The sequence below is a fragment of the Ovis aries genome, chromosome 2 (genome assembly GCF_016772045.2).
Source record: "Ovis aries strain OAR_USU_Benz2616 breed Rambouillet chromosome 2, ARS-UI_Ramb_v3.0, whole genome shotgun sequence".
Taxonomy (NCBI): Eukaryota; Metazoa; Chordata; class Mammalia; order Artiodactyla; family Bovidae; genus Ovis; species Ovis aries.
Window position 1 is genome coordinate 76,979,378 of NC_056055.1, and position 16,621 is coordinate 76,995,998.

The window sequence follows — 16,621 nt, forward strand, 5'->3', positions numbered from 1 at the left end:
GGTTCCTGGGTCACATGAATCCTTTTGCACCTTATCGTTTAACCAGCCTGACTATGAGACTGCACTCTGAGAGTTCCCTTTGACTTGAATTCCTCTTGGCTGCTGCACTTTTGCCCTCTCGATGCCTTCAGATCCTCATAATCAGTAGTTGCTGTGGATAATGAACATTTTTCTACAGCAAGTAAACTGTAAGCTCTATGTAAGACTCACAGAGGAACAATATCTCTCCTTGGAAATAAAGAGGTAGATTACTTGGGTAGATTATTATGCAAAATGTAAGTAAGCAACTGTCATGTAAAATAAACAACTGTTTGGTCCATTGCTATTACCTCATTTCATTCTAGAAGCATTTATTTGAATTTCATGAACAAAGTTGATAATGTGAAGAAAACTCCTCCATGATCACAAGATAACACTTAGTTTTCAGAATCTAGATGGAAACATGCTTCTGTGGAATAATTTATATTCTTTCTCATGTACTCAAAATGTTTCCTAATAACAACATCCCTGTTTCTCATCATGCCTTGATACATACCATCTAATACCTCACCATTTGCCTCTGAACTTTTCCTTGCATTAAATCCAAAAGAATAAAGGATACCTATGTGATTACTTAGAAAGGATGAGATAATAATCTATCCAAAAGAAAGCATTAGGCTCCTCCAGAAATTCCTTACCAGGAAAACACCAAAGAGGAAGTAAGTGTGTTTATCTATGGTAATAAGAACACAGTTGCCTAGCAATCAAGTTAAGCTCCCTGTCATCTTTATCAAGCAGCATGTTTACACTGGAGACAATCTGAGGAAGGAGAAATCTGAGCTTTGATATCAGCACAATGAAAGCGTATTTCTAAACACAGGCAGCCCTCATTTATGAAACAAGATGATGACTACTTAAAACACAGTGTTTAGATAGGCGTAGATTAAAGTTTCAAAATGTCAAAACACATTTAAGGCTCAATCATTTCAACTCTTCTCCAAAAATCACTTTTTCAACATTATACATTCTACAAAACAGATAATATAGAATATTTCATTGGAAAGTGGAAAATTTTTGTCATAGTATGAATGCAGTTGTGTGTGTTTGTATGTATTTCTGTGCTTGTGAATGTATGTGTGTGAAGGACCAGAAAGAGACGTGTTTGTTGACTTTATTTTATAGTCTAGGAGAATTTTTCTAACAAAAGAATAAAACAGGTTTATTTTAATGAAGTTAATTAGAAGCAATTATTTTAAAAATGAATTGACTAATCATTCAGGAACTTCAGTTTTATTTTTTTCTAACAGCTTCTTTTTTCTTTCTTAATGATGTTCAAGAGGCTAGTCTCTCAAAGGGATTGTTCAATGTGCATTTATGTAATAATTATTTTCTTTCCTGACTTCAACAAGTATACCTAGATCAACTCGGAAAAACCACACACTTCACACCATCTGCCAAAAGCAGAGTTAGAAAAGAGAATCTTTGGGGTTTTGTTAAGAAGAAGAATGCCAACAATTAGAAAATAAATTTCTCTCTGCTAAACTTTCAGAGGAATGCAGATGAACTGGCTCTTTAAGGTACATGTGGGAGGACTTCAGGTTCACTCTGCTGTCAACTAAGTAGGAAGCACTTTTTCAAAATGCTGACTGATGCCTCCTCATAGAGCTTGTTCATGGCACAATACTGAGTTAGTGAGACTGTCTTTCTATTTATCTTCCAGCAGTCCTCATCCTCTTTTGGAACTAGCAATCATTTTTGCTTCCCCTCTTCTTTTTCATTAAATGCTTTCTTTACACAAATATGGATAAAATCACTGTGATAGTACTTCTATGAATATTCATATTAAATTTATTATATTTCACTAAGGAAGGTACCAGAGTGTTTTGCAATGTACACAAACTGTGGGCAGAGTTCTTAGTCCCAATTCCAGTTGCTTCTCTTTTCTATCTAGGTGACCTCAGTCATGTTATTCAGCTGTTTTGAGAATCATCTGGAAAAGGGACAACCAGATATTCTTTACATGACAGATGTGAAGATTATCTGAGAAGATGTTTGTAAAACCACCTAGCCGAGCACTATTAAAATAAGAGAGAGAGAGTTCTAGATTTTTTTTTCCATTGAGAAGCATAAAGTAGCAGAAAGTAGGTGGAAATTTTGATGATGCTAAAGGACTTTGCCTGCACTCCAGATATAGAGACATGAGGATGACTAAAGCTTTTTAAATGGTAGGCTGATTTATCCCCAGAACAACTTTTTTGATGATACAGTCAAATCACAAGTACAAACACATGCAACAATCCTTGCAAAATCATTTGTATGGCTCATGGGATTTTGGATGGGAACCTTTAGGAAGTTAGAACCCAAGTGTCATCAGGCATGTCATCTACTGATGTGGGACAAGTCCCAAGTAATTTCAGGTTGATAAGTTGCTCACATGCCACCACACCCGTGTGTAGGCAGTACTGTCCTTGTTTTTAAATGTTAAAACATTAAGGCCTCAGGAGACTAAGTGGATCGTAATGATGGTGTTGGGATTTTACTCAGTATTTTGGAGTTGGAATCAACAGGCACTTTCTACGCTACCAACATCAAAGTCTATGTTATAATTAGGAAAATAATGAATGATGGACTATTAATTATAACTTTATATATATACCATAATTAAACAAATTATTTTCCCCAAGATACTTCAAATTAAGAGACCTCTTATGATGATAAATGATTATCACATAATAGCCACCAAAAAACAACAACAACAACAATGAACCTCAAGCAACAACCATAATCTCAAGGTTATACTTCCCAATTAAAGTACTGTGAAAATGCTGCTAAAAATTAACTTTTACTTACTTATGTCTTTATGGCAATAAAAGGGAAGGTTATCGAATCTTTATGATTTACACTTTGGGATAGAAAGTGTATCAATTCTACAAGGTTCCTTGGTAAATCTGTACATTACAGTTGAGATCAGCACTGTGTTCACTTTCCCTTTGCCTGCAAATAGCACTTACAGGATAACTACAGGGTGAATCTAGAGCTTTGTGTCCATGAATGCAGGCATAATTTGAACTCTTCTGACTATAAATTTGAATTGTTTAGCATATGCTTTCTGTAGATTAGAAATACATTTTAATGACTTATTTCACCTGCCTAAATGCATGAGATTCCCCATTTTAGAAGTCAAGTGATTTCAAGAGTAGATCAGGTTTAGAACACTCATAATAAACTTGAAACAAATCAAGAAACATTTTCTTCATTTCAGCATGGCTTAAATTGAGCATGAAACAAGATGCTCAGAGACAGCAAATAACGACCAGAATTTTTTCTTCTTCATTGAATGCGATGTTTCCATTTTTTAAACCACTCAAGTTCTAGTTTCAACTGACTAAATTGTCAAAGAAGTAGCAAAAATTAAGAGAGGAACTTTCTGCCTCTTTGGTCACTAACTACTTTATCTCTCCCCTTTTCTCAGCTACAACCTATTTATACCCTGTCTCTACCTCTCTTCAGTTGTCAATCTACTAAGTTTGTTCTATTTCCTTTCTTCTAAATATTGACAAGGAAGTATATGTAATCTAGCTGTTCACTTTCTCTATTTGTACAGTGACCTGCTTTCTTCCCTATTATTGTTTTCAATTTTCCCCTTCCTCATTTGCTTTCCTTTCATCTCTTATTTCACCTGTTCTCTTTTCTACTCCATTAACTGAAGGTCCTTCCGTCATCATCCCAACACATCTCATTCCGGTTTGGAGGATGCACCTCACATTGCCCTAACTCTGATTCTGAGTCATGATTCTCCATGAGGTAGGTTTGGGGAAGCAAATGAATCATTCTGTGACCTATTCTACTGGCAGGCAAGTAAGAAGACAACTGCAGCAGTAGACATTTTACAAAAACAAATGTCTTACAAAACTTCACTTGAAGGGTTTCTATTCACGCAGCATAAAAGCATGCCCATTACTTTGGACACGGACTTTCACTTCATCTGTAATATTTTTCTATCTGCCTACTATACACAGAAAATTCATGTAGGTTTTTAAACCCTCCAAATAATCTGAACCTGTTGAAAGTTCACTTTATTCCTCATGCTCCAGAATAAAATGGCTAACAATTTTCTAAGAAGTTACAACTTATAGTAGTAAAGAAATACTGTTAAGTAATAAACAAACAAAATGTGAAAACTAGACCAGAAAAAAAAACAAAAACTAGTATGCTTTAAATCTTACGTGTTCTTTAGATCCCACGGCTGTTAACCAGAAGTCTCCCTAAAAGAATGAAGAAATGTGACAATTAAAATGTTGTGAAATTGATGCTATTAAAATACTGCTCATTTAGGTGATGTGTTTTTATATTACTTAGCTACTGGAAAATGTCAAATTTCAAAAAGAAGTGAAATTAGTTGTTTTTTTCGCATTTTCTTTCATTTTCATTTCTGTAAAGAACAATTTAAAAGCCACCTTTTAAAGCAACAAGAAGTAAAACATGCTGTGATTACTTTAGGAAGAGAAATTATAGTTTTAGAATATTAATTGAACATGCTATATAATCAAAACTATATATAATCTGAAATAAATGACACATATAATCATCATATATTATTAAATAAAAATGCTATTGAAAAGTCCATGAATAATTCTCATAAATGGAATATTATTTGCATTATGTGGAATTCCTTGCATTGTTAAGATTTAGTTCTTTGGTAAACACACACAAAGCACACTCAATTGCTTTCACTAATATCACAGGGTCTCTAGACAGAATTTACCAAACCATGATGATAATGTTAAAAGAGAGAGACAAATCTAGATTTTAAAATTGGGCCAAGAAACATATTAAATTTCTAAATAGAAATGAGGGTTTATTATCAATAAAATTTTTATTAGGATGGATAAAGATTCAAGTACATAAAAGAGTTGAGGTGTTTCAGAAGTTTCATAAGTCATTTTGAAAACTAGACAACCATGTTGGTATTTTCCCGATGATTTTTGTTAAAATTGCTCCCCCATCCACCCCACCCCCAGCCTTTGGTAAGAATGGAACCAGAGAAATCAACCTGGACTCAGTGAGTGGCTTAGGTAAAAGAAAAGTATTAATCAATTCCTATAAATTTCTAGAAAGGAAAGCTGATCGGTGATTATCTGTAGATATGGGTGGGTAAAGGGTTTCCCTGATAGCTCAGTTGGTAAAGAATCTACCCACAATGCGGGTGATTGCAAGTTCCCTGGGTCGGGAAGATCCCCCAGAGAAGGGAACGGCTACCCACTCCAGGATTCTGCCCTGGATAATTCCATGGACTGAATAGCCCATGGGGTCTCAAAGAGTTGGACACAACTGAGCAACTTTCACTTTCAGTTATCATGGATGGGTAAAGAGGAGGGAGGTATTAAACAGGTTATACACTTTAGAAGTTAACAGACATCTTGCTATTGTGTGATGACAGCTTTATAGAAATATCAGTTCAGTTTAGTTCAGTTCAGACGCTCAATCGTGTCCGACTCTTTGCGACCCCACAAATGGCAGCAAGCCAGCCTCCCTGTCCATCACCAACTCCCAGAGTTCACTCAAACTCATGTCCATTGAGTCGGTGATGCCATTGAGCCATCTCATCCTCTGTCGTCCCATTTTCCACCTGCCCCCAATCCTTCCCAGCATCAGAGATTTTTCCAATGAGTCAACTCTTCGCATGAGGTGGCCAAAGTACTGGAGTTTCAGCTTCAGCATCAATCCTTCCAATGAACACCCAGGACTGATCTTCTTTAGGATGGACTGGTTAGATCTCCTTGCAGTCCAAGGGACTCTCAAGAGTCTTCTCCAACACCACAGTTCAAAAGCATCAATTCGGTGGTGCTCAGCTTTCTTCACAGTCCAACTCTCCCATCCATATGTGACCACTGGAAAAACCATAGTCTTGACTAGACGGACCTTTGTTAGCAAAGTAATCTCTGCTCTTGAATATGCTATCTAGGTTGGCCATAACTTTCCTTCCAAGGAGTAAGCGTCTTTTAATTTCATGGCTGCAATCACCATCTGCAGTGATTTTTAGAATCCCCTCAAAATAAAGTCAGCCACTGTTTCTACTGTTTCCCCATCTATTCCCCACGAAGTGATGGGACCAATTGCCATGATCTTCGTTTTCTGAATGTTGAGCTTTAAGCCAACTTTTTCACTCTCCTCTTTCATCAAGAGGCTTTTTAGCTCCTCTTCACTTTCTGTCATAAGGGTGGTGTCATCTGCCTATCTGAGGTTATTGATATTTCTCCTGGCAATCTTGATTCCAGCCTGTGCTTCTTCCAGCCCAGCGTTTCTCATGATGTAATCTGCATATAAGTTAAATAAGCAGGGTGACAATATACAGCCTTGACGTACTCCTTTTCCTGTGTGGATCCAGTCTGTTGTTCCATGTCCAGTTCTAATTGTTGCTTGCTGACCTGAATACAGGTTTCTCAAGAGGCAGGTCAGGTGGTCTGGTATTCCCATCTCTTTCAGAATTTTCCACAGTTTATTGTGATCCACACAGTCAAAGGCTTTGGCATAGTCAATAAAGCAGAAGTAGATGATTTTCTAGAACTCTCTTGCTTTTTAAATTATCCAGCAGATGTTGGCAATTTGATCTCTGGTTCCTCTGCCTTTTCTAAAACCAGCTGAACATGTGGAAGTTCACGGTTCATGTATTCCTGAAGCCTTGCTTGGAGAATTTTGAGCATTACTTTACTAGTGTGTGAGCTGAGTGCAATTGTGTGGTAGCTTGAGCATTCTTTGGCATTGCCTTTCTTTGGGATTGGAATGAAAACTGACCTTTTCCAGTCCTGTGGCCACTGCTGAGTTTTCCAAATTTGCTGGCATATTGAGTGCAGCACTTTCACAGATATATACCTATGTCAAAACACATCAAAGTGTGTGCTTTAACATGTCCAGTATATTTTATGACAAGTATAACTTCACAAAGCTCTTAGAAAACAACTAGAATCATGCGAAATAGGTATTTTATCTAGGGTAGGAACTGCATGGTTAGCCCACTGAAAGATTAATAGAGGTTGCTGTTATTTCAATTTTTGTTTAAAAGATTGTCTGGCTGTGGTGTGATTACCAATTTGGGGAGATGGTTATTGGAAGGGGAGATAGAATTCTGTAAGGAGGTTTGGATATATTGGCAGTGGAGCTAATGGATACTGGACTGATTCATTAGCAAGTACAAAGAAAAGGCTTCCTGAGCCCCTGGATGTGAAGGTAGGAGCAAAGTAAGGAACCAAGGATGATGGGCAAGAATGATGGGCTCAAACAACTGGATGCATGGTGCTGTCATTTCTTGAGAGATTGAAAAATGAAAAAATATTAATACTGAAGGAGAACAGAAGAGTTCTATTTCGGCCATATTATTTGTGAAATTCCACGAGTCAACCAAACAGAAATGTTAAGTTGGAGAAAGGTTTCTAGAACTCTGAGGAAAGTTTGAGCTACATAAGTAACTTTGAGAATTCCCAGAATATATATGTGTGTGTGTATATATATATATATATATATATGCACATATATATATAAATGTAGATAAATGCTATGAAATGGAGGCAATATCACTGAATGGGGATACAGAAGGAAAACTAGGGTCAGCATGGTGCATGGCTTATCCACTGGGATAGTTATATCTCTCTCTCTCTTCCTTTCTCTAAATAATTACAGTGAAGGTGAAAAGGAGCTTGAGGCTGTTTTAATTATTTTTTATGTTTCTTAGAGGCTATTTTCTAATTCATGGGTAGAAAAGACCACACTATAGATAGGGTTTCCTGGGTAACTTAAATGGTGAAGAATCTTCTTTCAATGTGGGAGGACTGGGTTCAACCCCTGGATTGGGAAGATCCCTTGGAGAAGGGCATGGTAAACTACTCCATTATTCTTGCCTGGAGAATTCCATGGACAAGAAGAGCCTGGTGGACTCAGTCCATAGGGTCATAAAGTGTCAGACACAACTGAGCGATTTCACACACTTTCACTCATAGATAGGGAAAAAAATATAGTATTTTTAGTAAATTAACCAAATTTATCTCCAGTTCAATCTCAAAATTATCCTTAAAGATTTTTAGATATCTAATTAATTAATAGGTGTTTATAATTACCTAAAGTTCATCTGTTAAATGATCTTGATATGTCTTTTACTACATACAAATTTTTAAAGTCAAATTAGAGGTGAAGAATAAAACTCTGCCAAAATTCTCAACAGGAAGTCAAAATTTTTGGAGAACATTCTTTATGCAAAATGTATAGGAAATGTGGAAAAAACTGAAGATATGATTTGGTAAAGTAGTTAGAAATTCTTTACTGTACTGTGTCAGCAGCTCTTACAAACTCACAGAGATTGCTCATAGAAAAAAATGCAAAAAATTTTGAAATTAAGTTCATTAGCACAGGGAAAAAAAATACAAGAATTTCATGTCCAGTATGAATGTTCTCCAAAGTATTGCTCAGTATGAGAATCATGGTCTATGGTAGGCTTGGTTTTGTTTTTAGAAGCTTTGAGCATTTCATGGGTTGTTGGGAAGGCCTGTAACCTTGCTAGATTTTTGTTTCTTCATGTGTAAAGTAGAAATGACACAAACAACTTTCAAGTATTTTGATGAGGATAAATGGGAAAAGGACACAAAAAGATGGAGACAACCAGCAAAAACAAGACCAGGAGCTGACTGTGGCTCAAATCATGAACTCCTTATTGCCAAATTCAAACTTAAATTGAAGAAAGCAAGGAAAACCACTAGACCATTCAGGTATGACCTAAATCAAGTTCCTTATGATTATACAGTGAAAGTGACAAATAGATTCAAGGGATTAGATCTGATAGATAGAGTGCTTGAAGAAATATGGATGGAGTTTTGTATCATTGTACAGGAGGAGGTGCTCAGAACCCCAAGAAGAAGAAATGCAAAAAGGCAAAATGATTGTCTGAGGAGACCCTACAAATAGCTGAAAAATGAAGAGACGTGAAAGGCAAAGGAGAAAGGAAATATATCCATCTGAATGAAGAGTTCCAAAGAATAACAAGGGGAGATAAGAAAGCCTTTCTCTGTGATCAATGCAAAGAAATAGAGGAAAAAGATATAATTGGAAAGACTAGGGATATCTTCAAGAAAATCAGAGATGCCAAGGAAACATTCCATGCAAATATGGGCTTAATAAAGGACAGAAATGGTATGGATATAACAGAAACAGAAGATATTAAGAAGAGGTGGCAAGGATACACAAAAGAACTATACAAAAGAGATTTTAACAACCCCAGTAACCACAATGGTGTGATCACTCATCTAGAGCCAGACATCCTGGAGTCCGAAGTCAAGTGAGCTTTAGGCAACATCACTATGAACAAAGCTAGTGGAGGTGAGGGAATTCCAGTTGAGCTACTTTAAATCCTAAAAGATGATGCTGTAAGAGTGCTGCCCTCAGTATACCAACAAATTTGAAAAACTCAGCAGTGGCCACAGAACTGGAAAAGGTCAGTTTTCATTCCAATCCCAAAGAAGGGCAATGCCAAAGAATGTTCAAACTATCACACAATTGCACACATCTCACATGCGAGTAAAGTAATGTTCAAAATTCTCCAAGCCAGGCTTCAACAGTACATGAACCAAGAATTTCCAGATGTCCAAGCTGGATTTACAAAAGGCAGAGGAACCAGAGATCAAATTGCCAACATCTGTTGGATCACAGCAAAAGCAAGAGAATTCTAGGAAAACATCTACTTCTGCTTCATTGACTATGCTAAAGCCTTTGACTGTGTGGATTACAACAAACTGTGGAAAATTCTGAAAGAGATGGAAATACCAGACCACCTGACCTGCCTCCTGGGAACTCTGTATGCAGGTCAAGAAGCAACAGTTAGAACAAGAGAGGAACAGCAGACTGGTTCCAAACTGGGAAAGGAGTATGTCAAGGCTGTATATCGTCACCCTGCTTATTTAACTTATATGCAGAGTATATCATGCTAAATGCCAGAGTGGATGAAACACAAACTGGAACCAAGATTTCTGGAAGAAATACCAATAACCTCAGATATTCAGATGACACTGCCCTTATGGCAGAAAGTGAAGAAGAACTAAAGAGCCTCTTGATGAAAGTGAAAGAGGAGAGTGAAAAATCTGCTTTAAAACTCAACATTCAAAAAAACAAAGATCATGGCCTCTGATCCCATCACTTCATGGGTAATAGAATGGAAACAGTGGGAGACTTTATTTTCTTTGGCTTCAAAATCACTGCAGATGGTGACTGCTGCTATGAAATTAAAAGATGCTTGCTCCTAGGAAGAAAAACTATGACAAACCTTGACAGCCTATTAAAAAGCAGACACATTACTTTACCGACAAAGGTCTGTCTAGTCAAAGCTTTGGTTTTTCCAGTAATCACGTATTGATGTGAGAGTTGGACTATAAAGAATTTTGAATGCTGAAGAACTGATGCTTTTGAACTGTGGTGTTGGAGAAGATTCTTGAGAGTCCCTTGGAGAGCAAGGAGATCAAACCAGTCAATCCTAAAGGAAATCAGTCCTGAATATACTTTGGAAGGACTGATGCTGAAGCTCCAATACTTTGGCCACCTGATGGGAATAATTGACTCATTGGGAAAGACCATGATGCCTGGAAAGATTGAAGGCAGGAGGAGAAGGGGACGACAGAGGATGAGATGGTTGGATGGCATCACTGACTTGATGGGCATGAGTTTGAGTAAGCTCCAAGAGTTAGTGATGGGTGGGGAAGACTGGTGGGCTGCCATCTATGGATTTGCAAAGAGTCGGACGCAACTGAGCTATTGAACTGAATTGAGCACAAAAGTTATTTTTACAATGCAAAGAACCATCGACTGCACTACAATAGTAATAATGATACATCACAGCTAATGGTGGCAACCTATTTTGCTCAAAGGAAATATTCAGTGAATTTAATTTTATGTTATGTATTCAATTTCATTTACAATTTTCCAGGTCATTAATGAAGCCTACCTAGAAAGAGATAACATCTTTTCAGATGTTGGTATAAAAAAATACACAGAAGAAACACATTTTTAAAATTTTTTATAAATTGTTGTAAAATTTTGGCATGTACAATAAAAAAATAATGCATCTAGTACCTGTTCACAGTGCATTTCTTGGACTGAAACAGTATTCTGAATCTCTTCCTTTGGTGCTTGCTTTAATAATTTTCTAATTTATTTTTCTTCTTTACTCCTTGTGATATTGCTCTTTTTTAAATACTAGTTCATCTTTGATTGAGATTAAATCATTAATTTTATGTGTAGCTTTCATTTTATTTTTATATGAAATATGCATTCCTGAAATTTATATAAATACAATGAAGAAAATAATTTTTAAAAAGTCATTCATAATCATATTACCAAGAGATAACTGCTATTGATTTTTTGGTATATGGCCACATTGCCTCATTTCTATGTACTGATACATATTTTATGAACTCAGTAATGGCTGCTGCTGCTGCTAAGTCGCTGCAGTCGTGTCTGACCCTGTGTGACCCCATAGATGGCAGCCTACCAGGCTCCTCTGTCCCTGGGATTCTCCAGGCAAGAACACTGGAGTGGGTTGCCATTTCCCTCTCCAATGCATGGAAGTGAAAAGTGAAAGTGAAGTTGCTCAGTCATGTCCGACTCTTAGCAACCCCATGAACCACAGCCTACCAGGCTCCTCCATCCATGGGATTTTCCAGGCAAGAGTCCTGGAGTGGGGTGCCATTGCCTTCTCTGCTCAATAATGGCATCATGTGGCTTTCACTTTTCCTTACTATCCTATGAATATTTTTAAATGATATGAGTGGTTTTTCTACCACATTTTTAGGAATTGCATACATATTTATTTTAAATTTTAATTTTATGGATGAACTATAATTTTTTAGACCTGTTAGAAAAGTTGCTGTCAGTTCTTTTTTCTTATATAAGCAGCCCTGTGATAAACATCTTAAGGCTATATATCTGCATGAATCATGATTGTACCCTTAGGATAAATTGCAAGACCCAGTCAAGCCTGCATGCCAAATTACAAAAATTTTAATATATACTGCCAAATTGAACTTCATAATATTCAACATTCCTACCAGCAAGATATGAAAGTGCCTCCTTCCTCACACTATAGCTAATGGTAGATGTTGTCATTTTTAAATGTTTACATTTTTGTCAATTTGATAGATCAAATTATATCTTTTATCATGTTATTACATGTTTCTTTGGTTACTATTTGTATTGAGAAGTTTTTTTGTGCATGTTTTCTTCTGTATTTGCTAGTTTCTGAAATGATTACATAATTTGCATAGTTATCTATGTCTTTGGTATAATCACTTGTAATAACTTCTTATATATTAACAATATTATTCTTATTATTCATAAAACATAAAATTTTGATTAAGAAGACTGATGATAACCTTAGCATTTTCAGGATTAACTTATGCAAAGTTTTGTCCTAAAACCCAAGAGAAAATGAAACAGCTTTCCTAGTTTACTGAGAAGCAAAAGTGATTATAACTAGATGAATAAATTTAGGGAATTTCAGTTTTATGCTTCATATTTTTATTGGTCTATTTTTCATTCAAATTTGAATCTTCTTAAATGTTTAGTCTATTCTGTACAGTGCCTTGAAAATTTTTTTGATTCTTTATATCAACATATTTTTATTCATTCTTATGTCTGTATTTTACTTTATCTTTTGAAAATATCTTTTGAAACTGCATGAACATTTTTTTTTGATTACCCAAAAAGAATATACTGGTTTAACTAAATATTTCTTAATGCATTACCCTAAGAGGGAAGACTTACTGGTATAGCTAAGGTTAAGAGCAGAATGAAACTGTGTACTATCTTTGTGTAAGACTTTTCTGTGCTCAGTCAGGACCTTAATGCGCTGTCTGGTGTTGTCATCATTACATAGAATGTAACTTCTTTGAGGTCAGCAGCTAAACACAAATGTAATCACAAAGGAACTGTGATTCTTATGCATGCTCCTTTAGAATTAACTTAGATATACTTAATTAGTGATGATAACTAGAAAATTAAGAACTTAGGTAGCTTCAAAGGTTGCAAACTAGCTGATGTTCACTAGTGGTTAGCAAATAAGTGTGCTGTACCAATAATGAGAATTGAAATAAAATATCTTACCTTACTATCATGTATTATAATCTGTTTCCTATGTCACGCGACTCTTTAAATAACTTGGAATCTTGTCAAGTCAACTAATCTTTCAAAAAAGTCAATCGCCTTTTTAATAAACTAGATTAAAAAACAAAATGATACCTACCTGAGTTATGAGTTTTGAAAAATGCAGTAGATTTTAGCACTTAAAACAGCTCATTCATTCAGTCAACATGTATTTTTGAGCATCTACAATTATAGATAGTACTAATTACAGTTTCTGTAATTAGTAAAACAGTAAAAGTTTCTGCTATGGTATAAATAATATGCTAACAGGTAACACAGGTATTAAACAACAAAGGTAGCTAGATGGACAGACACACAAGTAGAAGAATGGTTACTTTCAAGTAGGACAGTTTGGAATGTATTGGGTAATGCTGAATAGGATAGTCAGGAAAATCTGTTGAGAACTAATAATCTGAGCTGAGACTTGAAAAGCAGAAAGGGCAGTCATGTAAAGAAGACGGGAGAAGATCTCTAGAAAGGGTGTATATGTTCAGACTCTGACACAGGAACAAACTTCAGTGTTTGAAGAACACAAATGTACCCAATGTGGCTGCAGCATAGTGAGCTAGGAAAAGCCTGATGTGGGAAGAGTGGATGAGAAGATATAGATGGGATCATAGATTATGTCAGGCTTTTCAGTCATCCTAAGAGCTTGACCACAGTAAGGTAATCGGGAGCTACCCTGATGATAATGATGAAGATGAAGATGATGGAGATGATAAAGATCATGTTGACTATGAATTCAACAGTTTAGAAAACTGTCTGTTTTTTACCTAAATATTATATAGCAAGCCAGTCATTGAGCCTGGTTTCTTGTTCAGACTCTCGTCAATTTTACTTTTTTCTACATTTTGTGACTGCCTACAGTGGTGATGGTGTTTCACCCTTTAAGCCTAAACTTGGTAACTGCTCTTGATTTAAGTTTGGTTCTCTTTATTTTCTCAAGGTGTTTGCCAGGTTTTGCCTTGATTTTAGTCCTGGAGAAGCATTTACAGGACTGAAGAGAATTATTTAGGAATTGTATAGATTTTCTGAAGTTTAAACTATTTTAACGAGCTATAATTAACGGACATTTTTCTAGCTTGCTCATTCTCTACCTATCACTCTATCCCAAACCAGTTTGTTTTAAGCCAGGCTTTCCTACACACGTATTTTAGCCCTACCAGCCAAAACACACAAAGCAAAAGCTTGAATTGACAATCTAAAAAGGAATCTCCCCTTCTAATGCATTGTGTCCAGAGCTATTCCTTTTGCATGTTTTTAAGTCTCACCTGCTTGAATGCCTATTTCTTTTTCCCAAGTATGGCTTTTTCCCTTTACTGTAATGTCCACTCTGTATCCTTTGCTTTGTTACCTGCTGTATTTAGTGTTCTCCCCATCACTATTTCAGGTTATCGTCAGCTTTCGGGCACAGCCTCTGGCACACATCATGCATCTTTCCCAGCCCATTTTCTACCAACACCTTCCCATTTCCCCATTGGATTCACCAAATTAGATGTCAACCAGGATAGAATTTGCTTCCCCTGACCCCGGCAATCTTTGTCCTCACTTAAATTAACCACCTCAATTATATGAAGATAGATAAATAAATAAATACACACCCACACACACATATATACACACATAAACACAAGTCACGTATTCACAAATAAGGTTTTATCCATTTGACAATAACTGGTACATGGAAAACATACCCATCTATATACTATACAAATATAAATACTCTAATTTTGTTTATAGTCATCTAGGAGTATATATATCAGAGAAGGCAATGGCACCCCACTCCAGCACTCTTGCCTGGAAAATTCCATGGAGAGAGGAGCCTGGTGGGCTGCAGTCCATGGGGTCTCTAAGAGTCGGATATGACTGAAATGACTTAGCAGCAGCAACAGCAGCAGCAGGAGTATATATATACACACACTCATTGAGTTTACATGCTTGCTAAGTCGCTTCAGTCATGTCAGATTCTGTGCAATCCTATGGACTGCAGTCTGTCAGGCTCCTCTGTTCAAGGGATTTTCCAGGCAAGAATACTGGAGTGGGTTGCTGTGCCTTCCTCCAGGGGATCTTCCCTACCCAGAGATCGAACCTATGTCTCTCACGTCTACCTGCATTGGCAGACCAGTTCTTTACCACTAGCACCACCTGGGAACTTCCCCATTGAGTTTAAAAAGTATTTTTTTCTGAATTACTTTTAAGTTACTCTTGTAAATATTATAAGTTTTAGACTTCTGCACTGGTCTTTTTTATGGTTAAATGATTTTTTAAAAAATTTAAAAATTGTCAGAGTATAGTTGTTTTACAACGTGTTAGCTTCTGCTGTACAGCAAAGTGAATCAGTTACACATACATATACATACATCTACTCTTTTTTAGATTTTTTTCGCATGTAGGACATTACAGAGTATTGACCGAAGTTCCCTGTGCCATAAAGTAGGTCCTTAATAGTTATTTATTTTCTATATAGTAGTCTATATAGGTTGATCCCAATCTCCCAATTTATCCTCCTTCCCTCCTAATAACCATAAATTTGTTTTCAACATCTGTGACTCTTTTCTTTTTTGCAAATAAGTTCCTTTGTATTATTTTTTAAATTCTGCATACAAGTGATATATTTGTGGGGCTTTAACCTAAATTCGTTTCCTTAATGCCAATCAGTGTATTTTACATTTGCATCTTGAAATCATCTAACTTCAAAAGTTCTCAATAAAATTGGAATAAACAAGAAAGTCCTATCCCATATCATGGAGGTGACATGGGGTGTAAATGGGGGAATGAATAGGCTTGAAGGGACACCCCCATTTAGTGACAGTTGAAATTGAGTCTCAAAGTACATATTTCATTTATTTAATAATTTTATGTAAGATCTGTTTTGTCAAACTTATCACGTTTTATAGTATGTTAGTAAGTCATGCCCTTCAAACTAACCATTTTGTCTCCTGATAGTTTCAGTTTATATAAAATATTATTAACATGAACAAAACCTCCATCTCAAGGAAACATTAGCCACATTCAGCCTCTTTACCCTCTAGACCAGGACTCATTACTTTAATCAGAGATTCTTTGTGTGAAATCTCATCAAGCATTTCTCGTATATGTAAACCTACCACCATCACATCTTACCAATCCCTGATAAGCATTTGCCAAAGACTTTAAACATGCCCACAGAGTGTTTGTACAAAGCCTTCCTATGAAACATGGAGGACTCCAACACATTCTTTTATTAAATCTTCTAAATGTGTTTCTGAGAATTCCTCCAAACTGGTAAGACAATCAGACAATATTTGTTGGAGCTCACTAAATTATGTCTTTCATAATATCATCATGCATACTCTCTTTTAAATATCAACATTCTCATCACTCCATATACAAATAAATTCCAGAGTTGAAATTATACGAGGCTCACTTGATTTTCCATTTAGTGTATATTATTCTTCTATTTTTAATATGTATCCTTCCAAACAAGAAG

General features: G+C 36.1%; 1 protein-coding gene across 24 annotated transcripts in view; it reads right to left on the reverse strand.

Moving 5' to 3' along the window:
• Positions 1-16,621, reverse strand: part of PTPRD (protein tyrosine phosphatase receptor type D) — a 2,474,579-nt gene that overhangs the window by 727,530 nt on the left and 1,730,428 nt on the right. For all 24 annotated transcript variants that reach the window (XM_060410987.1, XM_060410960.1, XM_060410965.1 and 21 more), the window contains exon 10: positions 4,206-4,244. The gene's annotated coding sequence lies outside the window, so the exon portion shown is untranslated. The remainder of the gene's footprint in view (positions 1-4,205; positions 4,245-16,621) is intronic.